This window comes from Canis lupus, chromosome 30 (assembly GCF_011100685.1).
Source record: "Canis lupus familiaris isolate Mischka breed German Shepherd chromosome 30, alternate assembly UU_Cfam_GSD_1.0, whole genome shotgun sequence".
Lineage (NCBI taxonomy): Eukaryota > Metazoa > Chordata > Mammalia > Carnivora > Canidae > Canis > Canis lupus.
This window is the reverse complement of record NC_049251.1, coordinates 33,891,095-33,909,207: the sequence shown is the minus strand read 5'-3', so window position 1 is coordinate 33,909,207 and position 18,113 is coordinate 33,891,095. Positions and strand designations below refer to the sequence as shown.

Here is an 18,113-nt window from a genome sequence, read left to right as displayed (position 1 = left end):
GGGTCTCCTGCTTTCAGCCTTGCACCCCCCACAGCACCACCAAAGTGGTCATTCCTCTGCTTGATCCCCTTAAATACCCACCCCCATCCCTGAGGAAGAGTCCAGACTCGTCATCTTCAGCTCAGCTTTTAGGGTTGACCCCCTTCCCACCTTACTCATCTCATCTCCCTCCACTCTATTCCCTCACACCACTGGTTTATGGTTTAATAAGTCCTTCTTCTTTCTAACAAGAATGCCTTTCCTGAACTTTTTTTTGGGGGCGGGGGGGGGCAAACTTCTATCCATGCAGCAAAACCCAATTCAGGGATAACTTCCTCCAGAAAGCCCTCCCTGGTTCTCTCCCCACCCCAAAAGAGTTAACCAGAGCCCACTCTAACCTCATACAACCGTTATTCATTGGCCAAGTTCTCATCATTGCTGTGGAGTGGGGACTGAGCCCCTGAAGACTGGAACAGTGTGCTTTTGAATCCCCAAGACCTAGGAGATCCCCCATACGTGTTTATTAACTTGGAGCAAATAAAGGTTTCTCCCCCAGTTCCAGCATTCTATGACTTTATGCTGCTGGTTCTTAGGGCTTTCTCCAAATCTGCTGTGCTCTACAAAGAAGCAGAAAGACAATTATTTTTCTTTTCCATTGCTCATTCCTGTTAATTCAGTCAAGATAAATAAAAATTAATAGGCACTCATTTGTCATGTGGATTTAATAATCCAAAATTACATTTGTCTTGGCCCCGACTGTTAATACATCTCATAATATTTGCAATTTACTGAGAAAAATTTAGGATCCAGTGGCGTCTCTCTCACTTGAACGAATACACACACCACACACACACACACACACACACACACACACAAATATTGGCCTGGGGAAGGAAGACTGAACAAAACTGTGGACTCTGAGACTCCCTAACGAAGCCTCCCTCAGACCAGGACCCTGCTCCTTGTCCACAGAGTGTCCCCCATCCTCCCGACCAAAGCTACTCGGGGAAAAGATGATGAGGCCCATAGAAAATTGTCTATGGGATGTAAAATTGAAGGGATGTAACTTTCTCTTTAGCTCCATTCCTAGATAGTAAACCTCAGGATCCCACTCCCTCCTAAGGAAGTCCGGTCATCGCCCTATGAAGCCCCCAACACGAGTGGAAGGAAAAAGATAAAGGTCCTTTGCTTAGCACGTCACTGTCACAATCCCGCACAGCCCTCCACATCACTGATGCTTGAAGGGATCTCTGTGCATCCTAGAGAGGGACGGGGGCAGGAAGGACAAATGTCCTTTACAAGGAAGTGTGACAGGAGTCAGCATGGTTTGGGAAACGGAGCAGAGGGTTGGAAAGTCTGCATATGTGAGCTCGGACCCCAGCTTTGCCCCGAAGCAGCCAGCTGGACTAGTCGTGGGTCCGCCCGACACCCCCACCTTGGCACCCCACCGACCTCTTCCACAGACCCCTCTAAGACCTGGGTTCCCAGGTCCCCCTTCTGCACGGGGTCCCAGGCTAGATTCTCCCAGGAGCCACCCCTGTGATATCTGGAAGGCTAAGGAGCAGAGACCACTCTCCGAAGGCAGCTGGAGGCAGCCCCGGGGGCAGGGGGGAGCTTTGCAGCCGCTGCCAGGCTGGCACCTGCCCTCACCTGCTCACAGCGGCGGGCTTCCTGGAGGTGCCGCTCCACTTCCAGGGGAGTTTGCGAGAACCATCCATTCTGGAATCTGCAGGCTGACCTTCAGCCGTGATTTCCTGACCCTCACTCACCCTCCACCCTTCCAGCAGCTACTAAGGTGCTAATTCCCTGAATTAACACCCTTTGTACTTGGAAAACACGGAATCCGGTTCTGACCAGCATAGCAGTTCTGCAACCTTAGGCCAACCACCTGACCTCCCAAAGACGAAAGGGGGCGATTACACCTGTCCCCTGGGGTCCTTGTGGGGGCTCAACAGGAGAACTCCTGGCAAGCGCCCGGCCCACCCCCCCTTTCTCTGCCCTCTCATATGCCACCCCCCACCTTCAATGGGCCATTTTATTTTATGGCCTATTCTTTGTAAGTCATCCTGCCAGTGAGACCTACCGGCATGAAGCTCAGCGAACTGTTAATATTACTCCTGGTAATAAAAGGGAAGACGTGGACCTGGAATGACGAGCAATACAGAAAAAAGAGGTGAACATGTGGGAGTGGGTCCCCGACGTCCCTCTGGTCCCCAGAGGCCAGGCTGCCTGCTGGCAAAGGGGCAAGGGAACCAGTGGCCGTGGCTACTGTAGGCGTGCGTGCATGTGGAGCAGGGGCCAGGTGTCCAAGGCAGGCATCCCCACCCAGGGGCTTCATTTTCCCCGCGGGGCAGGTGGCCCGACCTCACCCCTGGCCTTCCTCAGGAATGCTGGTGAGGACTGCTGTCTGTTTCCCAGGTGCAGCTGTGCACCTGTCTGGCTCGCTCAGCAGATAGAAGGTGCCCCAGGTGGTGGGTGCTGGGCAGCGGGGGAGCACTGAGGACACAGGGGAAGTTGAGATGGTTGTGGCGTGGATGGGAGACGAGGCTGCTAGCTCGCCAGAGGGGGACCCGGCATCCCCACCAGCTCCCGGGGGTGTGGGTTCCCTGCATGTGGCAGCAATGTCGGGGGGTAGCGGGGACCACCGGGTGGCAGGAGCGAAGAAGGCAGACCTCTGGTTTTATCAGAAGGGGCAGTTGGCAGCAAGCAGAGGCCAGGGATGAGGGTAGGGGCGTGAGCATCGAAGTGTGGCTCCTGCGTCTAGACTGAGACAGGAGGAAGCTGGTGGGCAGGAGGGAGACAGAGGCCTGGGACCTCCGTGACTTGATGAGGACACTCAGGGACAGTGAGGCAGGGGCCTGGAGGTGGCAGGCTGTGGCCCGGGGAGGCTACTGTCAGGCTGAATTCCAAAGAGAACCACAACAGAGGATGACAAGTTCCAGAGGTCCCCAACCTGGCCAACCACCAGGAAGCCAGACCCAGTTCTGGGCTCTCATTTCTAGAGCCTCTGGGACCTGGGAATCCGTGCTTGGAAGCTCTCCAGATGGCACTGATGGTCAGCCGGCTCGGGGAATCCTTAACATTTGGGATAAAAGTGAGGGTCGGAGTGCAGCATGGAGCAGCAGTGATGGCCGTTGGCTCTGAAAAGCCGTGGGACGCACACGAGGGGTGGGTGAGGATTGTATCACTCACGAGGATGCCGACGTCCCCCCGGGACATGCAGGCGTTTGGGAGAAGGAAGACTGCGATCGGGTGCCAAGGCCCTGGGTGGCTCCGGCAGTGTGATCTCATAGGGGTGGTGGCCATGAGGAGGTGTCCTGGCTGTCCGTCCTCGGGCGTCCCCGGGCAGCACGACTTGTGCAAAATGACGGGGCTGAGGAAAGAGCAAACACCAGGCTCCAGACCAGCCTCCAGAGCCTCCTCCGAGCTACCCACCGGCCCACCAGCACGCACAGGGTTTGGACCCTACGCCCGGCCCTGTGCCGGACGCCACGGGACTGGAAATCGGGGAGAACCGTGCCTGCTGCGTCAGGCCCCCAGCAGCTTGTGCAGAGGGGCTGGCATCTGTCCCCCACCCAGGCCTGGGACTGTTTTCTGCTCCAGTAAGAATCAGGGTTTGGCCAGAGGCCTTGAGGAGCTTTTAGCATAAGGCACTTGGTAGTACTTTGCACGGTGCGCTCGAGCAGCCTCGGGAGCGAAGGGCAGGGACAGGTGGGGAACAGGGCAGGACGGTCAGAACCGGACAGGCACTACACGGTGACTTGGCCCTCTGGGGGGACTCGCAGAAGTACCCGAGAAAACTTTGCCCGTGCTCCTGCCCGAGTAGCTGGAGAGAAGAGTGCGTGCATGCCGCGTGGTGCCCGCCCCCTCCACTTCACGCCGTCTGGTTCACACTAGGATCGCACACGCGGTCCACACGTCACCATCACCTGCCCACTTATCTGAAATGCAGATTCTTGGCCCCCCCCCCACCCAGACCAACTGTATCAGAAGCTCTGGGTAGTACTGCCAAGAAATTTGTGCTTTTTTTTTTTTTTTTTTTAAGTAGGCTCCACAGCCAGCATGGGCCTTGAACTCTGCACCCCTGAGATCAAGAGTCACATGCTCTACTGACTGAGCCAGCCAGGCAACCCAGAAATTTGCACTTTAAATTTCAAAGGGGGCCTGGTCACTATACCAACATTTCCCACCCACCACTGAATCTTGCCTTCCTGTCACCTCTGAAGAAAGTATCAGCAGGCCCATTATACAGACGAGGAAACCAAAACTCAGTGAGGTTAAGTCACTGGCCTGACGTCTTATGGTGGAATTCAAAGCCAGGTCTCTTGATTCCACCACCACTGATGTTCTTTCGATTACTCTCCTCCCTCCAAAAGGGACGATGTGATTGGCAGCTGGAGGAGGGGGGAGTCATCAGAGACTCCCTGGTGGGGGTGCTTTTAGGCTGGGCCGTGAGCCAGCCAGGACGGGGCAGGGGAGAGGTGAAGAGCCTTGAAGATGGCCATTTCTGGAGCATCTCTGACACCTGTGCAGAGCTGCTGCCACATGTCCAATCTGTGTCACTTAATCCCCATGACGGCCCTATGGGCTCAGTGCTACTCTTCTCCGGTTGCAGCCCGGACAACCAGAGCTCACGAAGGCTGGGCCATCTCAAGGGAATGTGGCCAGTAAGTGGGAAGGGGGGTGGACTTTGGACTAGAATTCCCTTGTCCCTGGCTTGAGAGTCAAATCCTTTTCCACTACAGCTGCAACTTGTCTTTTTTAAACAGCAAAAGCCTCTCTTCTAATGAAGTCTGACACAGACTCTCAAGAGGCAAGAGAGAGATGAGTGAGAGCCTCTGGCTGAAGCCAGTGCACGGGACCCAGAGCCACACACCACCCCCTGCCCTGACCCCACAGCTGCCCCCGAGGCTTCTCCATCACCAGCCACAGCCCCAGGTGAGGCCCACCTCCTCCCCACCCCCTGTGGGGAGCCGGGCAGGGGGCAGTCAGGAGAAGGCTGTGTCAGCAGCTCTGGGTGGAGGCTCTGACCGGGGTGAGCCATGCCCCAAGACCCCTCCCCAGGTTCTCCAAATTCAGATCCCATTTCCCCATCTGACTCCACATATGGGGTGGCTTCGTAAGGAACGTCTCCCACCTTTGGGCCGTTGAACCTCGGGTCGAATCATACAATGCAGCCTCCAGCCAAGTCTCCAAAGAAATCGGGCAGCAGGTCTGGAGAGCTTTGAAAGACTTCCATTGCTCTGTGTGACATTAGCAAGCAAGTGCCTTTGGGAAGGAGCACATATGGCAGGCCTCTCCAATACCTCCTTTCATCCCTGCCTAAGGGACAGAGGTGTGAGGGAGGAGAAAGGGGGTGGGGGAGAGGCCAAATGATGTGGGGCAGGGAGAAGTGTCTGTTACCTCTCGACAAAGAAAAACAAAAACAAAAACTTGGTGCCTTTCTGCAGCTGCTTAAACATACCCGAGCTGCCCACCTCCACCTGCCTGTGTGTCTGTGTGTCCCTCTTTCCTGACAATAAACACATTTCCTTCCTTCTCAGCATCTGAGCACACAGGGGCCTTCCCTCCTCCGAAGATGCTACCTCCTGGGGCCAAAGCCGATGGACCCCACATCATCACGGGGACGGCTCCGCTTCTGGTCCCATCACAGTAAAAAGGGATCAACATGCAGGAAGGGAGATGCACTTAAAGCCCATTTGTTCTCAGTGGCATCATTTTAATTGCTCAGCCACCCCAGCCAGGGCATCCTGAGAGCCCAGACTGGAGAGGAAGGCTCCAGGCCCCAGGATGTGGCCAGAACTGTTCCGTACGGGCTCTCTGGCCATCGTCCCGTCCCAGCTTTAGGCCCGGCAGTGCAGACACAGTTAGGACACGGAAAGCCCCTGCTACGAGCTGTGCCTGCCGCAGGCTTTAAGCACTTTCTCTCCAGCACTTCTGAGGGAGGACCCAAAGGGAGCCTGGATGTGACCCTGCCAAGCTGGGGGTGGCTCAGCCTGTCCCCAGAGAGGCCTCTGTGGCCGGCACACCCTGCCGTCCTCCCTGGAACATGCCCTCCCAGGGGGCCCAGCCTTGGCCGACTACAGGATTTGAGAGAGCACAAGACAAGCCTGGGTGACAAAGAGGAGGACGGAGAGCCAGGGACAGATTGTTATAAATAGGCATGTGTGACTGAGAAGGTCACCAGCCAGAGTGAAACATGCCAGAAATCCTACAAGAGAGGGACGGATGAAAATCATCTGAGCATCTCACAAACCTCTCTGTCTCGGGATGGAGAACAGGAGCGGGTTCCAAGACAAAGCAGGGGTGAGAAGGTGCCCACAGCACCCCGCGCCCGCCCGCCCCGGCCAGCAGCTGGAAAGGCTCTTCAATTAAAGAGGCACTTTTCCATCTTTCCATCGCAGTGATTTCTTCAAGGGGCTGGCTTTTCTTGACACTCCTGGACTGGCCGAGGGATCAGGAGAACAAGAGGGTCAGGAGGCACGAGGAGGCTCCTGGGACCCTTCACCCCTCTCACCCCTTCACACCCTCCTGCTCCCCGACCTGACCCAGAGCTGAGCTAGTGCGGGGCAGCCGAGGGAGGTAGGGAGATGCCCCCCCACCCCCACCCTCCCGTCCCCGGGGAATATCTGGCGATGGCGAGGGATGTCTTTGTTTATCAGGCCTGGCGAGGGGGTGCCGCTGGCATCTCGTGGGTGGAGGCCGGAGGATGCCGCTCATCACTCGGCCATGCACCGAACAGCTGGCCGCGACAAGACATCATCGGGCCCCGACTATTGATAGTGCCGAGGTGAGAAACCCTGGCCAGGCCCTTTCGCGTGTCCCCTCCACCTCCAGACACCACCTCCTTTCCCCTTCATTTCCAAGGGCCCTGTCGAGGCAGCCAGAGCACACAAGTACTCATAGCTACGCAAATAGCAACTCCTTATTTGCCGTGTTTGCTCAGCCAATATTGACTCTGCAGCCTAACACTGGTGCTATTGAGCCGGGGTTATTCTCAATATTGTTTGAGCAGCATTAGAACAGCCTGTGATAACCGGCAGCAGAGCAGGAAACTGCGCGTCCCTCGTAGGCACCCCCTGCCCCCTCGGCCGCACCCCCTCCGTGGGCCGCTCGGGGCGGGGGGAAGACACAGGAAGCCATGTGCCCATGGAGTCAAGCGGACCTAATGCCCGCTCCTCTGCTGAGCAAACATGCCCAGGTTAGAGAGGGAGCCTGCTCTCTAAGTCAACACTCCAGGGAAGCCGGAGTAACTGAAAAAGGTTACATAGGGAGGCCGTCCCCTGGGTGGGCCCAGTGAATAATGCTGGCGAGGCCGCCCCAGCCTATAAGCCAAACCCCCTGCACTGGGAGCTGCAGGGAAAGGCCTACAGGGACTAGGGTTCACTGGCTCTGGGTGACCGAGCAGTGAATCCATACCCGAGCACCCCGGAGGGGAGGGCCTAATATAGGCGCCAGAGGTTGCACCCTTCAGGACCAGAAGGTTGGGGTGGGAGGGCCTCTGTGGGCCAGCTCGTGGAGCCACCATGCTGTAATGATGAAGACCTAGAAAAACAGCCTCCATCTTGGGGCTGGGCCTTGCTGTAAGGGAGCACAGCCCACCCCCACCACCACCCCCCACCAACCCCGGGCACCAGTTCAGAACTAACAACCCGCTCCTCAGAAAAGCACTCTCCCTGCCAGCTGGGCTCAAGTCCCTTTCACGGAAGCCAACATTGAACATGCCACAGTGAAAGGCTTTCAAATGTAGTCCCGGAGAGGGACAGTGACCTCCATTCACGTCTAGGGCAAGCAGGGATGTCAGGTCCTTCCTGAGAGCCAGCCCGCAGGAGGGGCTGGAGGGAACGAGGGAGAGAAACCATGAGCCATGCCTGCACAGGCCATGGGGGTGATGGGAGAGGAAGGCCGTATCTCCGCATTCCGGAAGGGGGATCCCAGAGGCACAGAAACACACCGGTGAAGCCGGTGTGGATTGGAGGCTCCCGAGGGGCCCCGGTGAGGGTCGTGATGAGTGCGGTCTGCTCCCACGGCTGCGCACCACCTGCCCGACCCCGGCTGGCAGCTCCACCCTGAGACTAGACAAGCCACAGAGTGTTCAGAGGCCAGAGATCCGCACGGAGTACTTGGGCCAGCTTCTCCTTGCCCACAGTAAAGCAAATCCAGGCTTAGCTGTACATTTGGATCTGGGCCCATCCTCTGTCTCTAGGTCAACATTAAACAAGTTGCCAGAATCATCGAGGGGGCATTCTAAAAATTAGCTCTGGCCAGCCCTAGTGGCCTGGGAGCACCAAAATGGTCATTTGCTGAAATTGGTCATTAACATTTTCTACTAACTGCTCTCCCAAAGGCTGGAAAATGAGGGGAGAACTCCTCAGAAATCAGCAATTATGTAGACCCTCATGACCTGGACTCTAAGCTTCAGAAGCTGTTCATTTTTAAAAGTACATGGTGGGCATTTTCTACACGTGGTTGAATGCTTTTATTCAACGCCAAATCATTCCGGTCTTCCCCTACAGCAGACATGTTAGCCCACGTGCCTGCCCAGTCTGTGGCCCCCTCCCTGTGGAAGGTCTTCCCACCCATGGGAGGGGTCCTGGAGCTATGTTTATGCACCTGAATGCACCCTGTTGGAACAGAGATGGACACCTGACTGAGGAGAGGCACCCCCTTGGCTGCTCATTGGCCAATGAGACTCCCTCCTCTGGGAATTTAGCTTTAGATTCTTGGTTGTTGGGTCAATGACCTGAGAGATGACGTCTCCCTCCAGGTGAACATTTTTGGACCTGGAGAGGGCCAGTCTTCATGGAGAAGATGGAAACAGACCTACCGAGAGAGACTGAGATCTAAAAAAAAAAAAAAACAAAAAAAAAAAACAAAAAAACAAAAACATAACACACAAATAAGATCCCAGAGAAAGAGGGACACGGAGAGCCCAGGCAAGCAGCTGTCTGGGTCTCTGATAACTTTCCAGTAGTGTCACCTTGAGCCTCTCGTGGACATCCCTGCCATTGGAGTCAATGAGACTCCTCATAGCCATCCCATAAATTCATTATTATTATTATCAAGAGCTAAATTTATAGTTTATAGTTCTGTTTCTTGTACCAAACAGTCCTTGACCAAGACACCTATTAAGAAATCACCTGTTTTCTGGACTGGATATCTCACCTCTGCTTCCCCACCCTTAGATCGAACCTGACTCCTTCCTTCCCTGGTACTTCCATGTCTTCCAATTTCACTGCTTCCTTTTAGTGCTTCCCGTAATAACAGCTAGCAGGGTGGCTCGGCGATCAGCAGACGAGTGCCCTGTGTAGCCTAGACTCCACATTGTACCCAGTGGTTTGCTTGCTCAGCCTACTTCAATGGAGACTATTTGCCGATCAGTCAATAATTAGTCATTCGACTAACATCCATCAAGCTATGCCCCAACCCCAGCGAAGATATGTCAAAAAAAAAAAAAAAAAAAAAACTTCAAAAGACGACAGAGGAAAATGTAAGCACATTTTTCTAGGTTCCTGTCACAATAGAGGGACAATTCTTATGTGCCACCAGCCCTAATGCAGCTAGCAGCCACCGGTTACACCAACGACCCAGTCAGAAGAAGTGCTGAGACGTGTAAAGCTTTTACTTTGCTGACTGTGGAGGGGTAGTAACTAATTGCTGCTCATGAAGGGAAATAACCACCCCTAGTTGATCTCCAACAGAAATGGAAGCATAGGGGATCCCTGGGTGACTCAGCAGTTTAGTGCCTGCCTTCGGCCTGGGGCGTGACCCTGGAGTCCTGGGATCGAGACCCACATCAGGCTCCCTGCATGGAGCCTGCTTCTCCCTCTGCCTGTGTCTCTGCCTGTGTGTGTGTGTGTGTGTGTGTGTGTGTGATGAATAAATAAATAAAATCTTAAAAAAAATAAAAAGGAAAAAAGAAAAAAAAAAAGAAATGGAAGCATAGCTGGACCACCTATAGCATCAGAGCTTCCCTGAAGGGCTCGCAGCTGCCCTGACTGCAGGCACAGGAGACCTGGAGGGCATGCATCCCATCCTATTTTTTTTTTAAACTTATTATGCTGAGGATGCAGTTCTTGAATTTTCTTTTTTATTTATTTATGATAGAGAGAGAAGGAGAGGGGCAGAGACACAGGCAGAGGGAGAAGCAGGCTCCATGCACCGGGAGCCCGACGTGGGATTCGATCCCGGGTCTCCAGGATCGCACCCCGGGCCAAAGGCAGGCGCCAAACCGCTGCGCCACCCAGGGATCCCCCATCCTATTTTTATTGGGTGCCCTTCTACCATGCGATCAGGAATTTCAGGGAAACATCTGCCATCCCCATAGATTGTTGCCCTATTTCTCAATTTGATTATTGCTGTAATTATAATAATAACAATACAACCACTAACTTAGTAAGATTAACTTTGTAAAACCATCTAACAAATCCCTCTGCCTTACCATTAAAGCAATCAACAGTTCTCATATAGATATAGATATAGGTATCTATCCATCTTCACGGGTATTTTCTCATTTGCATTTTACCTTCCACGGGTAGTACTGTTACAGTGACGTGGCCCATGACCCTAGCGTACACACCAGGTTGTAATTTACCGTCTGAGCTTTATCTGCCACTTTTCCATGTGTAAGCAATGTCTCCCAGGCTTCCCCATGCATGACCTCTGACCCCACTCAAAGCTCTACCCAGTTCTTCTGGCACGGAATGCCCGCTTGCCCCTGCTCTTGGTGACCCTGCAGCAAAGGCCTCTGCCCTTGCAGAGGGGCCTTGCTGCTGCTCACAGGGCCCAGCAACTGCTAGGAACGACCTCCACCAGGTGTGGCCACCCCAACAGCACACTGCCACTCCCGCCAGGGTGCCCCCCACAGTCCATCACCCACTCTGCCTTCCTAGATATTGATGTTCCCCTTGTACGCTACAGGCTTTCCTGGGGCCATGGATCTCTTTTCCATCCTCGAATATCAGACCTAACCCAAAACAGAACACATGGCGGATGTTGAAAATATTGGGTGAAAGAATGAGCAAGGTAATGAACTAATGCTTTGTGATGAACAGGAGGGCCATAAGGTCTTCTTCCTTCTGCACCTGTTTCCCCTCCACCCATAGCTCTCCACCAAGGCCCTGCAACCTGCTCATGCAAGAAGGACCGGGCTGCAGGGATTTGGGGCTGGCTCAGTGAATGTTGCCTTGGCAGAGAAAACCAGCCCAGGACTTAACCCACAGTTTCCTGTTCCCTCCCACTCATTCCCATCCCAGCCCTGGCTTCCTTTCCCATCTTCTCCAGAATTCTTCCCACCACATTTGGGCATTTCCGTTCTCTTGTTCACTTAAAATGGTATTGGGAAAAAAAAAATGGTATTGGACACCCATCGTGACCCAGATGCAGAGATGAATCAGAGGGACGCCCTGCCCTCGAGGAGCTCAGAGTGTGGTGGGGCACAGAATGAATATATACACAATATCACAATCTGGAGCAGAGGCCAGGGACCCTCATTACAGAGCACCAGTTGTCCTTCTGGTGGGTCATTCCCATTAGTGACTAACGATATGCACTGTGTTCGCATCCCTTGGGAGCTGGAAACAGGATCTGATGTTCTGGTCCAGAGGTGTTCCTTCAGGTTAAGCATTGCCCTCTTCCTACATCTGCCTTCAAAGGTGAATCCTCAGCCCCACAAGAGACCACATACATGCAGGCCCTCAGGCTCTCCTCCCTTTCTGGTACAGTTAGGGTTACAATAAAGTATAAGCTTTCTGGGAGTTGAGGAATTAGTGTGCAGGCAAGGGAGACACAGAAAGGGGGTCTACAGGCTCCAAGGACTCACTTCCACAGGCAGGATCCCCTCCAGGGAGAGGGGCAGGGACCAAGGTACTGGCTGACATATCCAGGTCTCTGTGCTCCTCCCTGAGCTCATGACCTCCCGCCCCAAAGGATGTCCGAGGCCTCATTCCCAGCCATCAGCAGAACTTCCGATCTGTAAGGGCCTAGAGCCCCTCTACTCTGACCTGCTCGGTTTACAGCTAGAGAAACTGAGCCCAGAGAAAGTACAAGGACCGAGTCTCTCTTTCCTTTTAATTTTTCATTGACTCCTGTCTTGCAAAATGACATGGGGGTACATTGATCTTCTGTGATCAAATAACTCCATTTCTGAGAAGCTCCTCGAAGGAAATAACCCTTAGGACAGGAAGAGCTTTGGGGACAAAGGTCCTCATTACAGCATCACTCCAACTAAGAACACCAGAAAACAGGGCAGGCTAAGTAATTCCCCTCGTTGGAAAACAGGTGGCCGTATGTCCACTGAAAAACTGTAATTCCGTCCGGCCTTTAAGACGTGGGAAAATCCTATTATGATATTGGAGGGGAGGAAAGGACACAAATTTTTATATGAGCTTAACTATGTGAGAAAAGCAGCTGAATAAAACCAAGACCAAAAAGAAAATATTGGTTTGCTTGTATGCTTGGTTTTTGTTCCTGGTGTATTTTTTTAGTAGCTATAACAGGCGGTGAGATGTAGGGGAAGCTTCTCAAAGAGACTTTCAGATTGGAAAAAAAAATTAGGTTATACTTTTAAATGATGATATTGGGGAGCCAGTTTATAGGGAAAGGAAAAGTAGTTCCTTAGCAGCCTGGGCAGCTGAAGTTGCTTCTCATAATCATTATGAAGGCCATTGTCGGAGCCACCCTTTCCCTTAATGATCCTGTAAGACCCCTGCTGGACACCAGGTACTCATTGGGATGTATTCATTCATTCCAAAATATTTACTAATACAGGCACTGTACCGGTTGCTAAATATACACGAGCGAACAAGGCAGATGGGCTCCCTGCCTTCATCAAGCACACTGTTTTGTGAGGGAGGCATTAAAAGGGTCCGCATACAGCTAGCGCCAACTATGAAAAGAGCCACACACACACACACAAAAAAAAAAAAAAAAGAAAAGAAAAAGAAAAGAGCCACAAAGAAGGTTCTATCAACTGGGATTGAGTTTGCCTGCCAGGAGTAGAAATCCAACTACAGCAATGAAAACAAATGAGGGTTCTATCTCTTACCTAAAACAAGTCCAGATGTGGGCAGCCCAGCCTGGAGCAATGGCTCCCACAAGGCCTTCAGGGGCCCAGACTCTTGCTATGCTTCTGCTCTAAAAGCATCCTCGATATCCTGAACCGAAAGGTCTAACGCCGCTGCTGGGGTTCCAGCCATCACATCTGGGTTCCAGGTGAAATGAAGGAAAGGTGCAAAGAGAAAAAATAGTCACCTCCCAACTCAGTGTCTCAGAGGTTTTACTCAGCAGCTTGCTAGCTGTCAGGAAGGCTTAAGAGATACTCTTAACTGCACACGTTGCTTCCGTATTATATCAGGGTTTGATCAGAGAGGAAGGTAATCATGTATATCAGCAGGGACCCAGGGGTCTCTGCCCCAGATGATGTTACGAGAGCAGAACACAGAGGGATCCAACCAGGGCACAGGAGGGGCTCGAGGCCATAACATCTAAGCCGGGCCTCGAGGATACCAGAAGCCTGATAAGCAGGGGGGTTGGGGAAGAATCTGGAGGCTTCGGAGGAGCTCACATCCATGGACCCTGGGACACTCGGTTGCAGAGCTACAGGCCAAGGCCTCCACTTGGGTGCGATCCTTGATGGCGGGATGGGGAGAGTCACCACGTGCGTAGCATGCCAGGTGGGGCCAGCTTCACACGTGGCATCGGGGCGGTCCTCGCGACCACCCCATCGGACCCGTTACTCATTATTCCTACGTCGCAGATGAGAAAGCTCAGGCTCAGAGAGCTGATGCACCTTGTCCACGTGAGGATGTGCAGTGACTGTCACCGCCTGTCACCCGGCACTGAGAGTCCTCTGAAAATCCCCAGTCTCTGCTGGAGGCCGTGTGACATGGGTCAGCCACCCCCCACCCATCAGCACTCCCGCCCTGATGGGTGGCTCAGGTTCCTTATCTGCACAGTGAGGTCGGGTGGCCCTGCCACCATCAGCGCTCCCGCCCCCACGTCCTGTGTCCACCATGTCCAGGCGCCTCCCCGTGCTGACTTATGTCATCTCCGTGACAGCCCGGCCATGTGCCCCCTTAGCTCCAGGTTGGGGACAGGGCTTTGACCCAGGTCCCTCTCAGCCCCCGCCACCCCCGCTTCACCTTTGTCCTCGCTTGTGGAGCAGGGCGGGGAGTGGGGAGCCGGGCCACCAGCTGGTGGGCTGGCTGCGGGGAGACACCAGAGGAGGCCCTTCGCGTGATTGCTATGCAGGTCAAAACACCTCCCTGTGTTTAAACAATTACAATCCATAATTAGTTGCCATCACAGTGGAACAAACCCGCTGTGGTTTCAAAATCACAGTGACTGCTTTATTTAGCTAAAACGACCTCAGCTGGGACCACTGGATTCTTCGTCAGACAGCACATCTCAGCTCCGGTTTCCCAACGTTCTCCTAGCCCACCTCCCCCCCAGCCCTGCCTGCACCCACCCACCTCACCCACTGCCCCCAGGTCTCCACCCTGGCTCCCCGCACCCACCCCTGAACTCTTCTGTAGCTCATCCTTCCTCCCCTGGGCTTCTCCAAACCCTGCCCATCCTTCAAAGCCCCGCTGGGGCCACCTCCTCCAGGAAGGCTGCCCTGACTACTGCAGCCCCAGCAGCGACTCCCGCCTCTCCACTCCCGTTGCTTCTCCATGCGATTGGCTCCCTAGTCTCTCTGTGTGGGAGCTGAAAAGAGAGAAGGAAGGGAAAGGAGATTGTGGAATAGGAGGGAGAAAGAGGGGCCACAACACAGGCCCCGGTTTCTGCTCTTGCGCTCTAGAGAAAAGGGAGGATGAGGGGGAGGGAGAGGCAGATGGATGCAGGTCAGAGGGTCCTTCCTGCTTGGGTTCAGAGGGTCTCGGCAGGATGAACACTCTCTATTCCTAAGGACTGGGGAGGAGAGGCTGGAGGTGAACCCCGGAACACAGCGAGGTTCTCTCTTAGTGTGGGGACCTGAGACCGTGCTCTCCTATTGGCTCTGAAGGGCCGGGGCTCCCAGGGCAGGAGGGTCCCAAGGTGCTGAGACACATCCACTGGCCCCCTCACCAAATGCCAGAGGAAATGCTGCGGTTTTCTTAAAAAAGCACATCTCAGTGTCTTTCCACCCAATAGGCTTTTATTTTTTTTAAGATTTTATTTCTTTATTCATGAGAGGCACAGAGAGAGAGGCAGAGACACAGGCAGAGGGAGAAGCAGGCTCCACGCAGGGACCCCGACGTGGGACTCGATCCCGGGTCTCCAGGATCACGCCCTGGGCCGAAGGCAGGCCCTCAACTGCTGAGCCCCCCCAGGGATCCCCACGCAACAGGTTTTTTAAAGAAAAATTTAGTGATGAAGTTGGGCATTCGGGGGCCAGAATCCTTGTTCCTCCGGGCGGCCGGCAGCCTGACCTAGGGAGGCTGGGGACAGGTGGCCCATCAGAAAGGGGCCCGAGATGTCTCTCCCCTCTGTCTAGGAAGTAGTCTAGAGCTTCCCCTTACTTCCAGCCCAGGCTCCAACACAGACACACCCCTCAAATTCCGGGTGACTTCAGAAATCAAGAATGCTGACTTCTTGGCCCCCACAAAACCCCTCACAGCCTCCCTGGTGAGCAACAGTCCAGGGACAAGGGGCAGGCATCATGGGAGGTGTCCTCCCAGCTCTTGGGGTCAGTGCTGTCCCATGGTTGGCTGCTGTGTTCCCACCCCATGCCCACGGGGCCCGGTCTCAGCTGTTGGTCCGCTGACACCCCCACCCAAGTCTGGCACCTCCCCATGGCTTAAGGCAATGAGCGCCCAGCAATCTGGACCGAAGGCACGTGCCACTGACTGACGTGCGGCCTGCGGCCCGGGGCCTCCATCCACCCGCCTCCCCTCAGACAAAAGTCAGGTTGAACTAGCTTCCCCTCACCTCCATAAAGGTGGTTTCATAAAGCATTTTTAATATGGGGCTGGGCTGGGGGGGGACACAATTCCATACCTTGTCCATCTACTTTTCTATAGGCTTTGTTTTCTTATATTTTTAGGTCCAGTGACGTAGAGGTGGGAAGGAGGGGTTGGTGCCGAACTGGCTCACCACCCCCTGAAGAAGCTTCAGGCCAGGAAGGGTGCTAAAGGGGTGGGGTGCCCGTGAGAAACCAGAGGACTAGGGCTTGCCCACCCCAGCCAGCCCAGAGGGCTGCGAGGGCCCCAGCCCACCCCGTCCACTCGCCCTGGGCAAGCCTGAGAAAGAAGGCACTGGCAGGAGCTTGCCCAGGCTCGAGCGGTCCTCCCCCCGAGGGGCCAGGCTACCTCGGGGGCCCTGCCAGGACAAGGGGGCTTGCTCACCCAGGGTGCCCACTCCTGAGCCAGCACGTGGAGCCGGCTGAGGTCCTCCCAGGGTGCCAACAGCCGGCCAGGCCTCCTGCCAACCTTCATTGGCTTGGGCTGTAAATTCCACCTTTTCCATGCAGCCCCCCCACCTGCCCCCCTCCCCAGAGCCATTACTGTCCTCGGGGAGCCTGCACACCTGACGCTCTGGGTCACCCAGGCTGTCTCACCTCACGGGATGTTTGCCGACCGATGGACTCCAGCCCAGAGCAGAGGCAAATACCTGAATTGCCGACAGACCCAGGAGGAAAGCGAATCCGGCTCTACTGAGGAGCGCCAGGAGGAGTCAAGAAGCGAGGAGCCCAGCAGACATTCATGCTTCCCTACCTGCTGCCCCACTTGCATTCATTCATTCATCCCCTCAGTGTTTACCCAGCACCAGCTAGGTGCCAGGCACGGTGCAAAATGCTGCCCCGCAGCAGTGAACGCGACACAATCTCTGACTGCACAGTGTTTATAGACCAGTCAAAAGGGCAGGCATTGAACAAATAATTACACAATGAATTCATTAACTGCTATTATAGCCGATGCTGTGGAAAATTAATAAGCGCAGGTGTTAAGAGAGAACAATTTCCAGGAGGAGCTTACCTGTGGGAAAGTCACAGGAAGTTCACAGAAGTGATAATTCAGCTACGACCTAAAGATGGTCTGTAGTGGGAAGGTAGGAAAAGGCAAACGGCCTGTGCCAAGGTCCTGAGGCAGGAAGGCTCATAGAATGTTCCAGAACTCTAAAGAGTCAGGGTGGTCGGGGAGCTCAGAGCATCCAGAGAAGAGGCGACTTAAGGAGGCTGGAGCAGCAGGAGAACTTCCCAGGCCAGGAAAGAATCTAGCCTGGGCAGGTGGGGGAGCCCGTGAAAAACCTCAGCAAAGACAGAGCTCTGTGCTTTTTACCTTGACCGTGGCGATTTCTTTCCTGCCGTCTCTCTTCTAAAGGAGCGCAAACATTGGGACTTGCTTTTCCCATCCAGAATTCATGCCATATTAACATCCTCCATCTGCACAACCCCAAGAATGATCGCGGCATCCTCCCGCCCACTGTCTCTTTTCATACTCATGGCAGCCTCATCAGCTAGGTGTTTTTAGTCCTGCTTTGCAAAATGAAGTCATTAAGACTCCGGGAAATTAATTAACCTGCCCAGAGGTCACCTGCACAGTGTTCTGCTCGGGATACTACGGCAGCCTGATGAGAAGGTGAAGAAGAAGAAGAAGAAAAAGAAACATTAGCATTCACTAGGTGCAGGTATGCAAATAGGTGCAAGTATAAGTGAAGCCTCCTAAGAAGGAGAATCCAGCAAGAAAGAGTGTCACGCGTGCCAAAGCATATGAAAATATTTGGGATGAATCCGCTTTTTAAAACTGCCTACTGATGGATATAGGGATAGGTACAGGTGTAAGGCCAGAGTCAGATAACAGATACAGAAAAATAAGAGTTGGAATAACTGATTTTTTTCCCCCATAACTGCTAGTTTGGCGTAATTGGCAAATTTTACGGTCATATGCACCGGCGGCGAGATGGTTCTAATCTATAATTCAGATTCTACAATTTCATAAATAAGTAAGTAAAAGGTTAGTTCTTTCACTTACAAAAGCTATTTCCAGGTCTGTTACTACTCCAATTAAAAGGGTAAATAGCAATAACAAGGGCATGAATCTGAGATACCAAACTCAGGTTTGGAAAAAAATCTCACTTCCTTCCATTTCTCCAATAACCCCACTGGGGAGTCTGGAGCCTGCTGTGGAGGTGGGCGGGGGGGGGGGGGGGGGGAC

General features: G+C 53.8%; 2 long non-coding RNA genes across 2 annotated transcripts in view; both read right to left on the bottom strand.

The window, feature by feature from the left end:
- Positions 1-331: 331 nt before the first annotated feature.
- Positions 332-18,113, bottom strand: part of LOC119866931 — a 43,280-nt gene continuing 25,498 nt past the window's right edge. Inside the window, exons 2-4 of the long non-coding RNA XR_005381822.1 lie at positions 3,172-3,352; positions 2,063-2,122; positions 332-596 (exon numbers count right to left, since the gene is read on the bottom strand). This is a non-coding gene — a long non-coding RNA (uncharacterized LOC119866931). The remainder of the gene's footprint in view (positions 597-2,062; positions 2,123-3,171; positions 3,353-18,113) is intronic.
- On the bottom strand, positions 15,220-17,716 carry LOC119866930. The gene is made up of 3 exons (XR_005381821.1): positions 16,517-17,716; positions 15,958-16,087; positions 15,220-15,389 (listed from the first exon to the last, which is right to left on the bottom strand). It is a non-coding gene; the product is annotated as an uncharacterized LOC119866930 (long non-coding RNA).